This window comes from Erinaceus europaeus, chromosome 8 (assembly GCF_950295315.1).
Source record: "Erinaceus europaeus chromosome 8, mEriEur2.1, whole genome shotgun sequence".
Lineage (NCBI taxonomy): Eukaryota > Metazoa > Chordata > Mammalia > Eulipotyphla > Erinaceidae > Erinaceus > Erinaceus europaeus.
Window position 1 is genome coordinate 101,873,261 of NC_080169.1, and position 16,281 is coordinate 101,889,541.

At 41.7% G+C, this 16,281-nt stretch overlaps 1 long non-coding RNA gene across 3 annotated transcripts in view; it reads right to left on the reverse strand.

Moving 5' to 3' along the window:
• LOC132539935 (uncharacterized) overlaps positions 1-16,281 on the reverse strand; it is a 210,014-nt gene that overhangs the window by 157,236 nt on the left and 36,497 nt on the right. For all 3 annotated transcript variants that reach the window (XR_009551229.1, XR_009551228.1, XR_009551230.1), the window contains one exon: positions 16,015-16,144. This is a non-coding gene — a long non-coding RNA (uncharacterized LOC132539935). The remainder of the gene's footprint in view (positions 1-16,014; positions 16,145-16,281) is intronic.

Below are 16,281 nucleotides of genomic sequence, written 5' to 3' on the forward strand. Positions count from 1 at the left end.
AACCAGTTAGCTCTATGCACAACGGTCCTCAGCTACAGACCCCCAGGCCCCAGCCAAATTCATACTCATCTCTGCAAAGTGCTCCCAGGAAACTCGAAGCTACTGCCTCCAACCAAGAATATAAGAGTCTGTTCCTCCCAGTCCAAACACACCACAAAATAAAGGTCACTTCTACCGTAAGCAACGTTGCTTAGTAACATGGCTGACTTTCCACTATTATCAGGGACTAAGCAGAAAGTTCATCCAAGGTCATTTCTGTCCTCAGGGAATGAGACATAGTTTTGTTAATTCTTTACCCACCTTCTATAATTGAAAAAATAATCCTAGCATATTAAGAACAGAAAAGGGCTTTCTTACTCTCATCAGAAAACCTGCAAAAGTCAGACTTAATTATTCAATAACAGGAGTATTCCTTTTGAAAGCCAGATAATGAGATGGTGATTGCAGCCATCACTTTTATTCAGTAACTATTTCTGTTTTTTTTTTTTTTAATATTTATTTTATTTATTGATTCCCTTTTGTTGCCCTTGTTGTTTTATTGTTGTTGTCGTTGTTGGATAGGACAGAGAGAAATGGAGAGAGGAGGGGAAGACAGAGAGAAGGAGAGAAAGATAAGACACCTGCAGACCTGCTTCACCGCTTGTGAAGCGACTCCCCTGCAGGTGGGGAGCCGGGGTTCGAACCGGGATCCTTATGCCGGTCCTTGTGCTTTGCGCCACCTGCGCTTAACCCACTGCGCTACAGCCCGACTCCCTCAGTAACTATTTCTTTATATATATAGAAAAAGGAAACACAGACAAAAGCATAGGATAAGGGGTACAACTCCACACAATTCCCACCACCAGAACTCCATGCCCTCCCATCCCCTATTTCTAACCATTGTGAAAAGCACAGAAATGAGATATAAAATTGCAAACATATTAACGAAATTTCTCTTGTCTCTAGGTGATAATTATTTATGTAGAGAATTATAAAGGGAAATGATTAATGCTTTGTCATATGGTATGACCCAGTTTTAAGCCTGACTCCACCGTATTAAGGCTTTTTGTTTTGTTTTGTGCTGTGCTATCTTTCCCTCTCCTTCAGTCTCTGTCTAAAAAAAAAAAAGTTGAATGTGGGGGAATAGTATAATAGTATGCAAAGAGATTCTCATACTTGAGGTTCTGAGGTCCCAGGTTCAATACCCCAGACCACCTTAAACCAAAGCTGATCAGTACGTTCTGGTTTTAAAAAAAAAAAAAAAAAAGGTTATATCTATTAAAAAAAAAAAAGGTTGGTTCAGAGTAGTGAAGTCCCAACAATGACCAGAAAAAAGGGAGGGAGGTAATATATTTTAAAATGTGTTATTATTATTATTACTAAGTATCAGATCAATAATTCTTATAAGCAATGCCACTTTTTTTGTAATTTTAATGGGAAGGACTATCATTTGAAACAGCAAATGAAAGTTACATAACCTTTCTTATCATCAAGAACATTATGAAAAAAGATTACAGGACTAAGTAAGCAGACAAATATTTGGGGCTAGTCCAAAACCTGGAAGCAACCCAGGTGTCCAACAACAGATGAATGTAATACACACACACACACACACACACACACACACACACACACACACACACACACACACACACACTGGAATACTACTCAGCTATTAAAAACAGTGATTTCACCATTTTCAGCCCATCTTGGATGGAGCTTGAAAAAAAATCATGTTAAATGAGATAAGTCAGAAACAGGACGAATATGGGATGATCTCAGTCACAGGCAGAAGTTGAAAAACACAATCAGACAGAAAACACTACGCAGAACTTGGACTGGAGTGGGTGTACTGCGCCAAAGTAAAAGACTCTGGAACATGATGATGACAGACGACCTAGTGGGGGGTGTACTGTTATGTGGAAAACTGGGAAATGTTATGTAAGTACAAACTATTGTATTTACTGTCGACTGGAAAACACTAATCCCCCAATAAAGAAATAAAAAAATATATATTTGGGGCTATTACTTGTGGATGGAATGCCTACCAAGGATCCTTGAACTGAACTGAGACTCAGTGATTCCATTTAAACTCTTCAGCAGGTATCTCAAGGATACTAATTAGAAACTAGTGCTAAAGTAAATGAAGCAAAATGGGCGATTTGACCTTCAAAATATTAAGAGTAAAGTAAACTATCACAAGTAAAAAAGAATGTACTGTAGTGGGAAAACTGGGTACCCAGAAAAAGGCATTTTGGAAATGTGGCTGTGTCATGCCAGTGATACAGCATGTCAGTGGTGCTAAGGAAAACCTGGTGGGATGATGAAATCAAATCCTTCTAGCACACCACAGAGAAACATGTGCAGGATAGTCTAAGCTGAAATGTGGAAATAAGACCTAAAGAAGCTTTTAGAAAAGGAAAAGCCCAGGCTGGGGAGATGCTTCCGAAGTAGAGCACAGGACTTGCAAGTCGGAGGCTTGAGGTTCGATCCCCAGCCCACACATGCCCGAGTTGAGCAGTGCACATATTTCTCTCATTTGCTTCCTTCTTTTCTCTCACATGTAAGTATTAAAAACAAATCTTTGCTGTAATTTAAGAATTTTTGAAACACAAACAAAAATTCTAAAAAGACTAATAAAATATGACTATGAGGGGTCGGGCAGTAGTGAGTAGGTTAAGTGCACCTGGCTTGAAGCACAAGCACCAGTGTAAGCATCCTGGTTCGAGCCCCTAGCTCCCCACCTGCAGGGGGGTGGCTACACAGGTGGTGAAGCAGGTCTGCAGGTGCCTATCATTCTCTCCCCATCTCTGTATCCCCTCCTCTCTCCTCTGTCCTATCCAACAACAGCAATGACAACAACAATAATAATAAAGACAACAACGAGGGCAACAAAATGGGAAAAAAATGGCCTCCAGGAGCAGTGGATTCATAGTGCAGGCACCAAGCCCCAGCAATAACCCTGGAGGCAAAAAAAAAAAAGTTAAATTAAATTAAAATAAAATATGACTGTGTCAGAATTGTTCAATTTGAAACAATGAAATGAAAGTCAACCTACTAAATGGAAGGGGCTATTATTAAATGACAATGTGCTGACTTGCAAAATACTCCTAAAAATGAGTAAGTAAAACAACTGTTCAGAAGAGAAGAGTGTGTGATGAGGAACTAATTAGTAGAAAAGGAAATATGAGTTAAATGCCTGTTTCAACTCATTACAATGCAATTAAACATAAAATGACTTAACAGATTGGATCAATAAACAGTAAGACACAGGAGTCGGGCAGTGGGTTAAGCACACGTGGCGCAAAGCGCAAGGACTGGCTTAAAGATCCCGGTTCCAGCCCCCGGCTCCCCACCTGCAGGGGAGTCACTTCACAGGCGGTGAAGCAGGTCTGCAGGTGTCTGTCTTTCTCTCCCCCTCTCTGTCTTCCCCTCCTCTCTCCATTTCTCTCTGTCCTATCCAACAATGATGACACCATCAACAACAACACTAACTACAACAATAAAAAAAAATTAAGGGCAACAAAAGGGAATAAATAAATATTTTTAAAAAACAGTAAAACACTGAAAGAGTTCAACAATATTGAATAAAGGTGAAGATGCTAATATAATACCTACAACCAAGCAATGCTACTCCTTAATTCCACTTGGGGAACTGGCAAATGTACCTGAGGAGTCTTTACATGGATGTTTAATAGTGCTTATAACAGTAGTTAAGATGGAGGCAATTCAAACATGAATCAACATGATAACAGACAAGCTTCTGGTGACATTGTGCATAATGAAATATTATATATACTTCAAAGACTCAAGAACAGCTACAATTGTTATAAAATTAACCATTATGCTATCTACCCCTGCCAAGTGTCTTCCTTTCTAAGAAGTGGTCATATTTAATCTTTTCTACTAACAACAGGTTCATGGAACCCAAGTGGCAGAAGGGTGGACCCAAAATTGTAACAAAATTAGTGAGTGAGTGAGTGAGTGAGTGAGTATATTTATAGATTTCATTGTATGGATCTGTAACTTAAAAGTATTAAGAACCAAGGATATAATTAGTAATGTCTGTCATATTGCAAGGTGCTCATAAAAAAGAATGAAACCTATATTAGATCAGCACATTTGTGAGCTTTCTTAGTTCTGACTTCTGTTTTTATAAGATTTCGCTATATAGATCTTTTTAAGAGCATTTTCCTCAGGCCCCAAGCCCCAGTGATAATGCTGCTGGCAAAACTCCCAACTGTCTGTCTTGCTGTCTAAAGGGACTCAGACATTAGTTGTTGGATGAATGAATAAGCTTGAGTCTGAAATAGTCTGACCAGAAAGTGTCAAAGGTTTCTAACCAGAAGACATGTGACCAAAACCATTTCCAATGTTGACTCTGATTTCCAATAAACAGAATGGACTGCAGGAAAATGAAACAGAGAGTGTTATCTATTAGGAAGCTGCAGAAATCATCCAAATATAACCAGGCCCTGAATCCATGGGTTCAAGCACTGAAAACCAGAAGTACAATGCTTTTTTCCCCTCTTCCTATTATGAGAGAGGGAAAAAGAGAAATAGTGTCAGAGATGGGGAGCAAGAAGAGTAGAGAGAGACATCTGCAGCCCTGCTTCACCACTTGTGAAGCTTTCCCGCTGCAGATGGGGACTGGGAGCTCAGGCCCAGGTCCTCCTGCACAAGATAACTTGTGCATTTTACCAGCAGCACCACCACCTGACCCCACAGAAATATGGTGGGGTTTTTTTATTATTTTTTTTTATTTTAGGAGTCAGGTGGTAGTGCAGCAGGTTAAGCGCATGTGGTGCAAAGCACAAGGACTGGCATTAAGGATCCCGGTTCCAGCTCCCGGCTCCCCACCTGCAGGGGAGTCACTTCACAGGCGGTGAAGCAGGTCTGCAAGTGTCTATCTTTCTCTCCCCCTCTCTGTCTTCCCCTCCTCTCTCCATTTCTTTCTGTCCTAACAATGATGACATCAATAACAGTAACAATAACTACAACAATAAAAAATATTTATTTATTCTCTTTTGTTGTCCTTGTTGTTTTTTTATTATTGTAGTTGTTGTTGTTGGATAGGACACAGAAAAATGGAGAGAGGAGAGGAAGAGAGAAAGATAGACACCTACAGACCTGCTTCACCGTCTGTGAAGCGACTCCCCTGCAGGTGGGGAGCCGGGGGCTTGAATGGGGTCCTTATGCCAGTCTTTGCGCTTTGCCACGTGTGCTTAACCCACTGTGCTACCACCCAACTCCCCAGAAGTACGATTTTTAGAAGTAGTGGTTGTATTTAAATGTACCTATTCTATTTATTTTATTTACAAACAATGTCACAAGTATTTAAGGAAATAATAAAGGGTTTTTTGATGCAGCATAACACTAGTAATGTTTTAATATGATTAATTTTAAATCTAAGAAGCTTTCACAACATTTCTACTCAACTTGTTGCCTTTGGTTTCTTTTCCACTCTGATGGCAAAGATGCCCCACTAAACCTCTGGGAATTCTGGTCTTTGTGGCCTCCTAGTGCCAACTGTGGAGAATGACAGCTCCTGCAGCAAATGATTGAGATAGCAAAGACTTGGTTCTGTTCTCCACCTTTCCAACTTGGAATACACCTAGAATAGGGGTAGGTTACTCAGCTCTGTGGAATACACCTAGAAAAGACTTCCTAGCTCCTTGCAACATGAAGACCCCAAATCTCATCTGCTCTATTCTTATCTTTTAGTTCCTGATTATTAAACAATTTGTTCTGCTTTATATCTTAATGCTTTTCAGCCACCAAGTTGCACAGGCTACCTTGCACATGTACACCATCCTGACTTCCCTGGGCAGACGACCTTACCAATGTGTCCTGGAATCCCACCTCCCCAGAGCCCTGGCCCACTACAGAAGATATCAACAGGCTGGGAGTATGGATCGACCTGCCAATGCCCATGTCCAGCAGAGAAGCAATTACAGAAGCCAGACCTTCCCCCTTTTGCCCCCCATAAAGATCATAGATCCATACTCTTAGAGGGATAAAGAATAGGGAACCTTCTAATTGAAGGGGATGGGATACAGAACTCTGCTGGTGGGAATTGTAGGGAGTTGTACCTCTCTTTTCCCACAATCTTGTCTATCATTAAGTCACTAACAAAAAATGAAAAAAAAAAAAAGAATATTGGCATGCCCCTCCCTCAAACTGACATCTCAGACACTATGCACGAACACGTCATGCCTATGACTGCAATAAACAAAATATCCAGAGTCATTATTCATAGGTATGCCTCCAGCACTATTTCCTGTAATTATCTATGAAAAGCTACTGCCAAGGGTTCTGTTTCATTTTTGCTTGTTTCAAACAAGATTTTAATTCTTAGGTAATCACCTCACTCCTGTCAACATGATTTCTCTTCTGCATCTCCCACCAGTGGAATGCAATGAAGCAGGTCTGCAGGTATCTATCTTTCTCTCCCGTCTTTCCCTACTCTCCAATTTCTCTCTGTCCTACCCAACAACAACAATAACAGTAACAACAACGATGGAAAAGAAAATGGCCTCCAGGAGCAGTGGATTCGTAGTGCAGGCACCGAGTCCCAGCAATAACACTGGAGGCAAAACAAAAAACAAAAAAAAAACCAACTCTGCTGTGAGTTCTAGTATATCACTTACAAAATCTCTCAAGAGTTACATCAAATTTCTTTTAGCACAGCTCTCAGATCGTAATATATATAACCAAAAAAAAAAAAAAAGAGACAGTGGCATGCGTGCCTACTGGAATGTTCATTCCACCACTCCTCACTTCTAAAATAATCCTGTTCTTTATAAACAAAAGCTCTGTTTAACTCCTGCACCCAAATGGTGTTCAGTAATAAAAGTAGTAATAATACTCACTATGTATGTACGTAGAATAAAATCTGATGATTAAAAAACCCTGGGGGGCGGGATTAGGCAGTGGTTCATCTGGTTGAGCACATGCATCAGGCTCAGCCCTTCCAGTTCTCACTTGCAGGGGGTAAAGAAGCTTCACGATCAGTGAAAAACAGTGTTTCAGGTATCCATCTCTCTCCCTCTCTATCTATCCCCTCTCCCATTTCTTCTCAATTTCTATGAAGAGAAAAAAAAATGGGGGAGGGGCAAAAAAATCCTACTTCTTTGTTATCATTTATTAGTACTTAATTTATTTAGAAACAATTCCCTAAGTTATGTCTTATGCATAAGACATGATTAAAAGTAAAAGTTCTTGACCCACTAACAGAAAAATGTGGTAATAAATTAAGTATTCTTAGCAACCAGAAAGTAAATGATTTATCACTTCCTAAATAGCACTGTACTGGATAATTTCTTGTGAAAAAAAAAAAATTGTCACAAGATCCAAACTGACTTGTCAAATCAAGCAAATACTTTCTTTCAACAGAAGAGGGTAACATTATATCACTTTTTAAAACATTTATTTATTTTCCCTTTTATTCCCCTTGTTGTTTTTCATTGTTGTTGTTATTGATGTCGTCGTTGTTAGACAGGACAGAGAGAAATGGAGAGAGGAGGGGAAGACAGAGGGGGAGAGAAAGATAGACACCTGCAGACCTGCTTCGATGCCTCTGAAGTGACCCCCCCCCCCGCAGGTGGGGAGCTGGGAGCTTGAACTGGGATCCTTAAGCCAGCCTTTGTGCTTTGCGCCAGGTGTGCTTAACCGGCTACACTACCACCCGACTCCCCATTATATCACTTCTGTTTTAAATTACTCCATGACTTTAAAAATAATGATACAGGGAGTCCAGCGGTTAAGCCCGTGGGTTAAGTGCAGGTGGCGCAAAGCTCAAGGACCAGCTGAAGGATCCCGTTAGAGTCCCCGGCTCCCCAACTATGGGGGGATCACTTTGCAAGCAGTAAAGCAGGTCTGCAGGAGTCTATCTTTCTCTCCCCATCTGTCTTCCCCTCCTCTCTCCATTTTTCTGTCCCATCCAACAATGACAACAATAATAACTACAACAATAAAACAAGGGCAACAAAAGGGAATAAATAAATATTAAAAAGATAAAGATATAATTGAATGGAAAAGCAGACAATTATATAATAAAAGTTAAATCTTAGAAAACTAGTCTGTATCATCAACAACTATTCTGATAACCATCTGAGCAGAAATACGTTTGAATGCCTCCACTGTTCACCATATATGTCAATTACAGCAGGAATGTGTGGTGGTTTGTACTGCTACAACTTGATTACGATGGAACTACACTTTCCAGAATCTCATTTCCTAAAACAGGTTCCTGGGCAGATACAGAGCTGCTTTATTTGTTTAACTTACTGAATTTATCACATCTCACTTATTTTATTAGAATATAGCACAGTATTAGGTATCAGTGAAATTTAAGAGACAGGTGAACAAAACCACAATGTCTAAATAAAACTGTAAACTAGGAAATCTCCTTCTACCATTTTCCCCCTATCAAATTGCTATAGAGTAGTTTCTTTCTGGCCAGAAAAAATCTCAAACACTTACAATCACCTATCTTTAAGAACCAGTTAAGACTCTCAAGTATGAGAATCATCTGTCTACTCCAGGGTTCTTAATCTTTATATTTTCTGTTCTGATAGCCTAGACTGATGGCCAGTATCCATGAGAAGTGTCCATTATTGACTCAGCTATTGACTACGAAAACTTAGGAGTCCTTTTATCTCTTATCTCCCTAAACATCTAAGTTATCACAAAGTGACACAAACCAAAGAAACTGTATGTAATTCCTACTCCATTTGTATGTATTTTTAAAAAAAATCAAAGATTATTTGTTTTTCTCATGTTTGCCTCTTGCAGAGTCATTTAGTTGTCAGAGTTTGGGTGATTGAGAGGGAAGGGGGAGATAAAAGAGGGAGAGAGGGGAGTTGGGCGGTAGTGCAGCAGGTTAAGCACACGTGGCAAAGCACAAGGACTGGCGTAAGGACCCCTGTTGGAGCCTCCGACTCCCCACCTGCAGGGGAGTCACTTCACAGACGGTGAAGCAGGTCTGCAGGTGTCTGTCTTTCTCTCTCCTCTTTGTCTTCCCCTCCTCTCTCCATTTCTCTCTGTCAGATATCTAACACCACCACCATCAATAACAACAATAACTACAATAACAAAAAAAATAACAAGGGCACAAAAGGGAAAATAAGTAAATGTAAAAAAAAAATTTAAAAAAGAGAGAGGGAGAGAGACAGAGACACCAGTAGCACTGCTACACCACTCACAATGCTTTCCCCCTGGCAGGTGGTGAGTGGGGGCTTGAACCTGGGTCCTTGCCCATTGTAACGTGTGCCAAATCAGGTGCACCACCACCCAGCCCCTCTCTCTATCTCCCTTTTCCTTATCAATTTCTTTGTCTCTACACAATAAAATTAAAATTATGAATAATAAATAAATTTTATATGACCCATTTCTTTTTCTATAGTTGGTTTTTCTTCCAATTCACCACTCCCACTAGACTTTTAAGTTTTAAGATAAAGGGAGAGAGAAAAAGAGAGACAAAGAGACACCACAGCACTACTCTACCACCCCCACGCTGATGCTCCCACTTGGTGGCCAAGGGTTTAAACCTGGGTCCCAATCTACTGTAAAGAGCGCACTTCACACAATGAACTCTCTCCTTGCCCTGCCCAGACTGATTTATTTATCAGAGGCAATGGAAGGAGGGTAGAGGGAATGACCAGAGCAATACTCTGCCATATGCAGTACCTGGGATCAAACCTGGGCCTCACACATGGAAGTACTGCACTCCACCTACTGAACCACCTCCCTAGACAACACATCACCATATTCTTCAAGCTGCCATTACCCATGCAAGACAGATCTTGGTGTTGCCATAACCAGATATACAACTCTGAAAGGCTTGGAGAGATGAAGACGCATTTCTAAGGCTTTGCATATATAGTACATGCCAAAACTAGGATCCGAACCCAGGCTGGGTCTGAATGCAGAGCCCAAGGTTCCATCCTTTAGCAGTAGATGGCCTCCCACTAGATGAGACAAACTGAGAACAGTGCCTGCCCAGGGTCTATCTTTGCATCCACCCACCACATGCAATGGATTGTTCAAACACACCAGAACATCTACTACCATGTACCTTAGGAATACAATTGCTGGGAGTCAAGTGGTAGCGCAGTGGGTTAAGCGCACATGGCACGAAGCGCAAGGACTGGCGTAAGAATCCCGGTTCAAGTCCCCGGCTCCCCACCTGCAGGGGAGTCGCTTCACAGGCAGTGAAGCAGGTCTGCGGGTGTCTATCTTTCCTCCCCCTCTCTGTCTTCCCCTCCTCTCTCCATTTCTCTCTGTCCTATCCAACAACGATAACAACAGCAGCAGCAATAATAACTACAATAAAAAACAAGGGCAACAAAAGAGAAAATTAATAAATATAAAAAAAATTTTAAAAAGGAATACTATTGCTATTCATCTGGATTTTTTCTGCACAATAATCAATTTCACAGTAGGTCTAAATGAAACACAAAAGACATATCAGCTGAGCTCTTCTCTCAAACCCCCAAGAGAAAACAGGAGGTCCTTTCCCCCTTTGGGGCCCAAATCTAGCCTTTCAGGACAAAAGCTTTCTCCTGTCACTGGACCTCTATCTTCCAAGATTCCCTTCTCCTTAAGCATATTCCCCACCCACTCCTATTCCATTTAAGAGTTCTCATTCCTTGCTAGAAGTCAGATTTTTTTTTTAACCCACAACCCTGCCAAGTATCACCCACTCACCTGACTCAGCAAGAGTCACACAATTTGCATACTTAAAAAACATTTTCCCCAGTAAAGTCATCTATTTTCCTTAAAAGTATGCTATATCACTAGTCCTGTTCTTTCCTTTACATTTGAATAAAGGCAGGATTGTTCACTTCTTAAGTTCCTCCATCTAGATGGACAAATACCTTCTTCCTCATGATGCTTTAGGATGAGAACATTTTCAATACAGATTATCGATTACTTCAAATGTATGTCTGCAAGTCAGTCAAAAGAAGAGAAAAGCCCTGGGATAAAGCAAAGTGTCCACAATGACCACCTAGATATGAAAGGAGTTGTAAAATTTGTCAACCTTTGAGAGAGAGAGAAAAAATACAACAGAGGGAGGGAGAGGATTCTCATTCTGGACGGGATGGAGTTTATTTGCCTAAAGGAAGGTGTTCAAGTGTTTTACCACCCCTGTGAGTTAGTCTTTGCGTGCCTGCCCCCGTCCTCCATGACTCTGGGTTTCCTTAAGTAATTCAATACACTAATGGCTCCAGAGAAGCACTAATCCTTTCCCCAGCCTCGCTGAAAAACTGAACCTGGATTTTGGCACTCTTCTTTCTTTCAACTCACTCCAAAAATGGACTTCAGAGAATGATTTTCTAAAGTCAACAAAAACTTCAGACTTGAAGTCTCTATAACAACTGGTCACAGAATGCAGGTGAAACTCTGAAACCCAGTGGTGCTTTCAAAACTTGCAAAGCAAAACACTGGTGGGGGAATTCAGAGCTAAGCATAGCCTACAAACCGAAGCCACCGGCTTATGTCCATGATGGCAAGTTCTAGAAACAACTGTCTGTGAATGGCTGTTTTCTTTTTCTTTTTATATTTATTTATTTTCCCTTTTGTTGCCCTTGTTGTTTTGCTGTTGTTGTTGTTGTTGTTATTGATGTCATCGTTGTTAGGACAGAGAGAAATCAAGAGAGATGGGGGAGAGAGAGAGGGGGAGAGAAAGATAGACAACTGCAGACCTGCTTCACTGCCTGTGAAGTGACTCCCCTGAAGGTGGGGAGCCGAGGGCTCTAACTGGGATCCTTAAGCCAGTCACTGCGCTTCGCACCACATGCACTTAACCCACTGCACTACTTCCCAACTCCCTCTTTCTTTTTCTTAACTCTTCATTCTGGATCATCCGCTCATTGTCAAGCCACTGTCTTTGCATTAGGTCTTAATGATGAAAAACTGTCTTTCCTTGGCACAGGTTAGAGAAGTCATGAATTCAGAGAAATGATCGTATGTTTAATGTGGAAAAATCTCTCATTGAGGATTATGACTTCAAATACTGTAGTCAAATTACATGAACAATATTTTGTTTGGTGATATCCTTAAAATGAGTGTATATTTTCCCCTTTTTTTCCCCTAATTTCTCCTTCCCACAGCCAGAGAGGTACTGCTCAGCAGGTAGAGCCCCACATCTGTCAGGATGGTGCTGGTTTTGTTTTTCCTCTGACACCCCTATAAAGAAATGAATAAAATTTTTCCTCTAAGGAAAAAATAAAACTTTCTGGGGCCAGGAGGTGGTACACCTGGTTGAATGCACACGTTACAATATACAAGGACCTGGGTTTGAGCCCTTGGTCCCCACCTACAGAGGGAAAGCCTTCATGAGTGGTGAAGCAGAGCTGCAGTTATCTCTCTCCCTCTCTATCACACCCCTTTCCCTCTTGATTTCTGGCTGTCTCTACCCAATAATAAAGAAAGATAATAAAAATACTTTTTAAATGTTTTAAATCCTTATCTGTAGTCAGGAGTAAAAATGTAAATTCAGTTAAAAGGAAAAAAAAATTTCTTCCAAAATCTATGCTATAATTCTCATCAACTTAGTTTTGTAAACTCTACCTCAGATAAGCTTCCAATTAAGCAAATAACATTGAAGAAGTCGACTGAACTATTTGAACAACAGTTTGCTTCTATTCTTGAGAGCTTCAACACACAACATCATAAGATAAGATGGCCTATTTAAATTCAAGACGAGCAGAGTTGAGCCCTTTAGAATGATATAACTAGGGGAGTCAGGCGGTAGCGCAATGGGTTAAGCGTGTGTGGCGCAAAGCGCAAAGATCGGCATAAGGATCGCGGTTCGAGCCCCCAGCTCCCCACCTACAGGGGAGTCGCTTCACAGGTGGTGAAGCAGGTCTGCAGGTGTCTATCTTTCTCTCCCCCTGTCTTCCCCTCCTCTCTCCATTTCTCTCTGTCCTATCCAACAACAACAACATCAATAATAATTACAACAATAAAACAACAAGGACAAGGGGAATAAATAAATATTAAAATATTTTTAAAAGAATGATATAGCTAGACATAAGAGTTGCATCAAGAATTGAAGGGTCATTAAAAAGAAAAGAAAAAAAAAAAGCACACAACCTGGTGTCAGATGGGTCAGGATTTGAATCCTGGCTCAGCCACTTGGCAGCTATGCGGCAATGCACTGGTCGCTCCAACTCTTGGAAATGCTGCTTCTTCAGCTTCTTGTGCTCTCAGCCTTGAGACTTGTTATCAAACAACATGAGTCAAATAAGAGCCAAAATATTTTCACAATTAATAAGCTTAGGCTTATTTTTTATATTTAGTCAATATAGTAGGTGAACATATTTAATCATGTTGTACTTTATGTGTTTCGACCTACAGGCTGGAAAGAGAACTGAGAGAGAAAAAATGAGGTAACTCTGCCACTTGGAAGAATGCCTGCTTTTCCTCTTCAGTTAGACCTTCATTTCTGGGCTCTGTTCTCCTCCTTGTCCTTCACTCAATCCAATTCCTGTCACGTCTAATCCGAGCATCCACTATTTTGCAAGTCCTCTAACCAATCCACCTTGACACCTCCTGCAGACGCCCTGAGATTCTCTTACACATCCTCTCGCTCCATGAGACACCATTCTCTGCCAGTCCCTGTTCAGGGCGCTTACTCGAAATCATCTGCATTCCTGTTTCTCAGCCACTGAAGACTGTACACATTTCCCCCTTAATTAACCCTTGTGGTCTCATCCATTTGTGGGAACTTGCTTTTCCTTACTTTTCATCTCCTCCTCTACTTCTAGAAGTAGCTTGGTATTGGTCTTAGTGATGGCCACATCACCACAGGCCAAACAGGTAAGAGGGGCACTTGTTTCTCAAACTTCTGGAGATTGAGGAGCCCCAGATTAAGGCACCAACAGATCTTATACCTGCGGGTGGGAGTGGGGCGTGGGGGGGGCTGCTGCTTCAGGTTCAGAGACAGCAGTGTTTATGCCAGAGCCACCTATGGCAGAAGGGCAAAGGGACTGCTTTCATCAATGGGCCTAATCCCTAATCCCCTCCCAAATTGTTCTCCTAGTATCACTTCCTTGGTGGCAGGATTTCAGCACAATTGGCGAGTGGAGGGAAACATTCGGACCATAGCAATACATTTAAGCTTCCTTATATTTAAAGATCTTTCTCCCCTCTGCTCTTCATTTGCAATATATTTTCATTTTAAATTGCCTTCTTAAGGCAGTTTTCTATGCTCATTGTCTTTACTCATTGATACTCCTAGCCTGAAACCACTGTTACAATTTTCTCAGTGAGAGACTTCCCTTGACTTGGTTAACTCTAATGAACTAATAATACTTTTCAGCCCAACCTGACCTCTTGATGTCATCTGATGTTGACTACTTTCCCCTTAAAAAAAAAAAAAAAGTTTCCCTTCAGGGTTATTGTTTGGGCTTGGTGCCAGCACTACCAACCCACCTCTCCTGAAGGCCATTTTTTCCTTTTTTCTTTTTTTTGCCTCCAGGGTTATCCCTGGGGGCTCGGTGCCTGCACCACAAATCCACCAATCCTGGAGGCCATTTTTTTCTCTTTTGTTGCCCTTGTTTTTCATCTGTGTTGTTACTATTATTGTTGTCATTGTTGTTGGACAGGACAGAAAGAAATGGAGAGAGGAGGGGAAGACAGAGGGGGGAGATAAAGACAGACACCTGCAGACCTGTTTCACCGCCTGTGAAGCGACTCCCCTACAGGTGGGGAGCCGGGGGCTCGGACCAGGATCCTTATGCCGGCCCTTGCGCTTTGTGCCACCTGCGCTTAACCTGCTGCGCTACCGCCCAGCCTCCTATTTTTTTTTTTTTAATAAAATAGGACAGAAATTGAGAGACGGGGGAGAGAGGGGGAGAGAAAGATGCCTGCAGACCTGCTTCACTACTTGAGAACTTCGCCCCCTGCAGATGGGGAGCCAGTCCTTGTGCTTCACAGTATGTGTGCTCAACCACGACCACCACCCCTGACCCCCCAAAATCTGTTCTTAGAGGGTTCTTTTCATGTTACACCTTTTAAATGTTGCAGATATCCCAGAGTCCTCTGCCTCATTTTGCTCCATCAGGTGCCTCGACACTCGGCTTTCACTCCAGAACTTTCTTTTTTTTAGGTAGAGTCAGAGAAGGAAGGCAGAGACGCATGGAGTATGAGGAGAACACGTCCTTCAGCCTAGTGGGTGTTGGGCTCAAAGCTGGGGTCATGAAGGCGGCAAAGCAGTGTACTATCCAAGTGAACCATCTTGCCAGCGCTCGCTCCAAAACATTTCAAACTGTCTGCAAACTCCACCCTCATTCTCAAATGTGTAAAACCAAACCCACCCTTTTCTTTCTATATTCAATGGCTTGAGGTCTTTAAAAAAATATTTCCTATTCTTTACAGCTCTTTCACAACTATGTCAGAGGCTCCGTACTTTTCTGAGCCCACAAATTCACTCTCCCAGAATCACATTCTAAACTCGTCTTTCCCTCTACACTTCCATGCCAATACTTTAAGTCCAGGCCCTTTCTCTAAACTATTCCAATAGCCGATTTTTTTTTTCCTTCTACACCATTATTTTCCACACTACTGCAAGTCGGGCACTTTTCTCACACGTGATTGTGCCATTCTCTGATTTTTTTTTTTGTGCCTCCAGTTTTTTTGTTTGTTTGTTTCTGTTAGATAGGACACAGAGAAATTGAGAGAGGACAGGGAGATACAGAGGAATAGAAAAAGACAGACAGCTGCAGACCTGCTTCACTACTCGTGAAGGTGATCCCCTGCAGATGGGGAGAGGAGACTCAAACCCTGGTCCTTGCGCTTGGTAATGTGTGCACTTAACTGGGTGTGCCACCAACCCGACCACCCATTATCTGATATTATAGCCTCCAATGAACACTGTGTTGTCCCTCCACCCAGCCCCTGCAGACAACAGAGCAGAGAATAGATCCTCAGGACAATATGCCTGATTCCTGTCAATCTCAGTTCCCTCCCTTCTCCCCTCCTCCCAAGCTCCCGTGAACCTCAAACTTTGTCAAAAGATGATCTTACCTCTACAGTTCCATGGTGTTTCTTCTGATCCACAAAGTTAGGGAAGCTATATATCCTCCTGGTGCAATCTTTCCAGGCCTCCCCGTGCTGAGATTGCTTCACATTTCAAGAGCAGTTTTGTACAGGAGTCCTGGTAACACACAACGGCACAACTGTTTGTTTCCTGTTCATCGCTAACACCTCCCCTCTGTGGAAAACCTCAATGTCAGGAATTCTGCCTGACTCATTTTTTCTTCAGTGCACCGCAGATTCTTAACGGCTCATGTG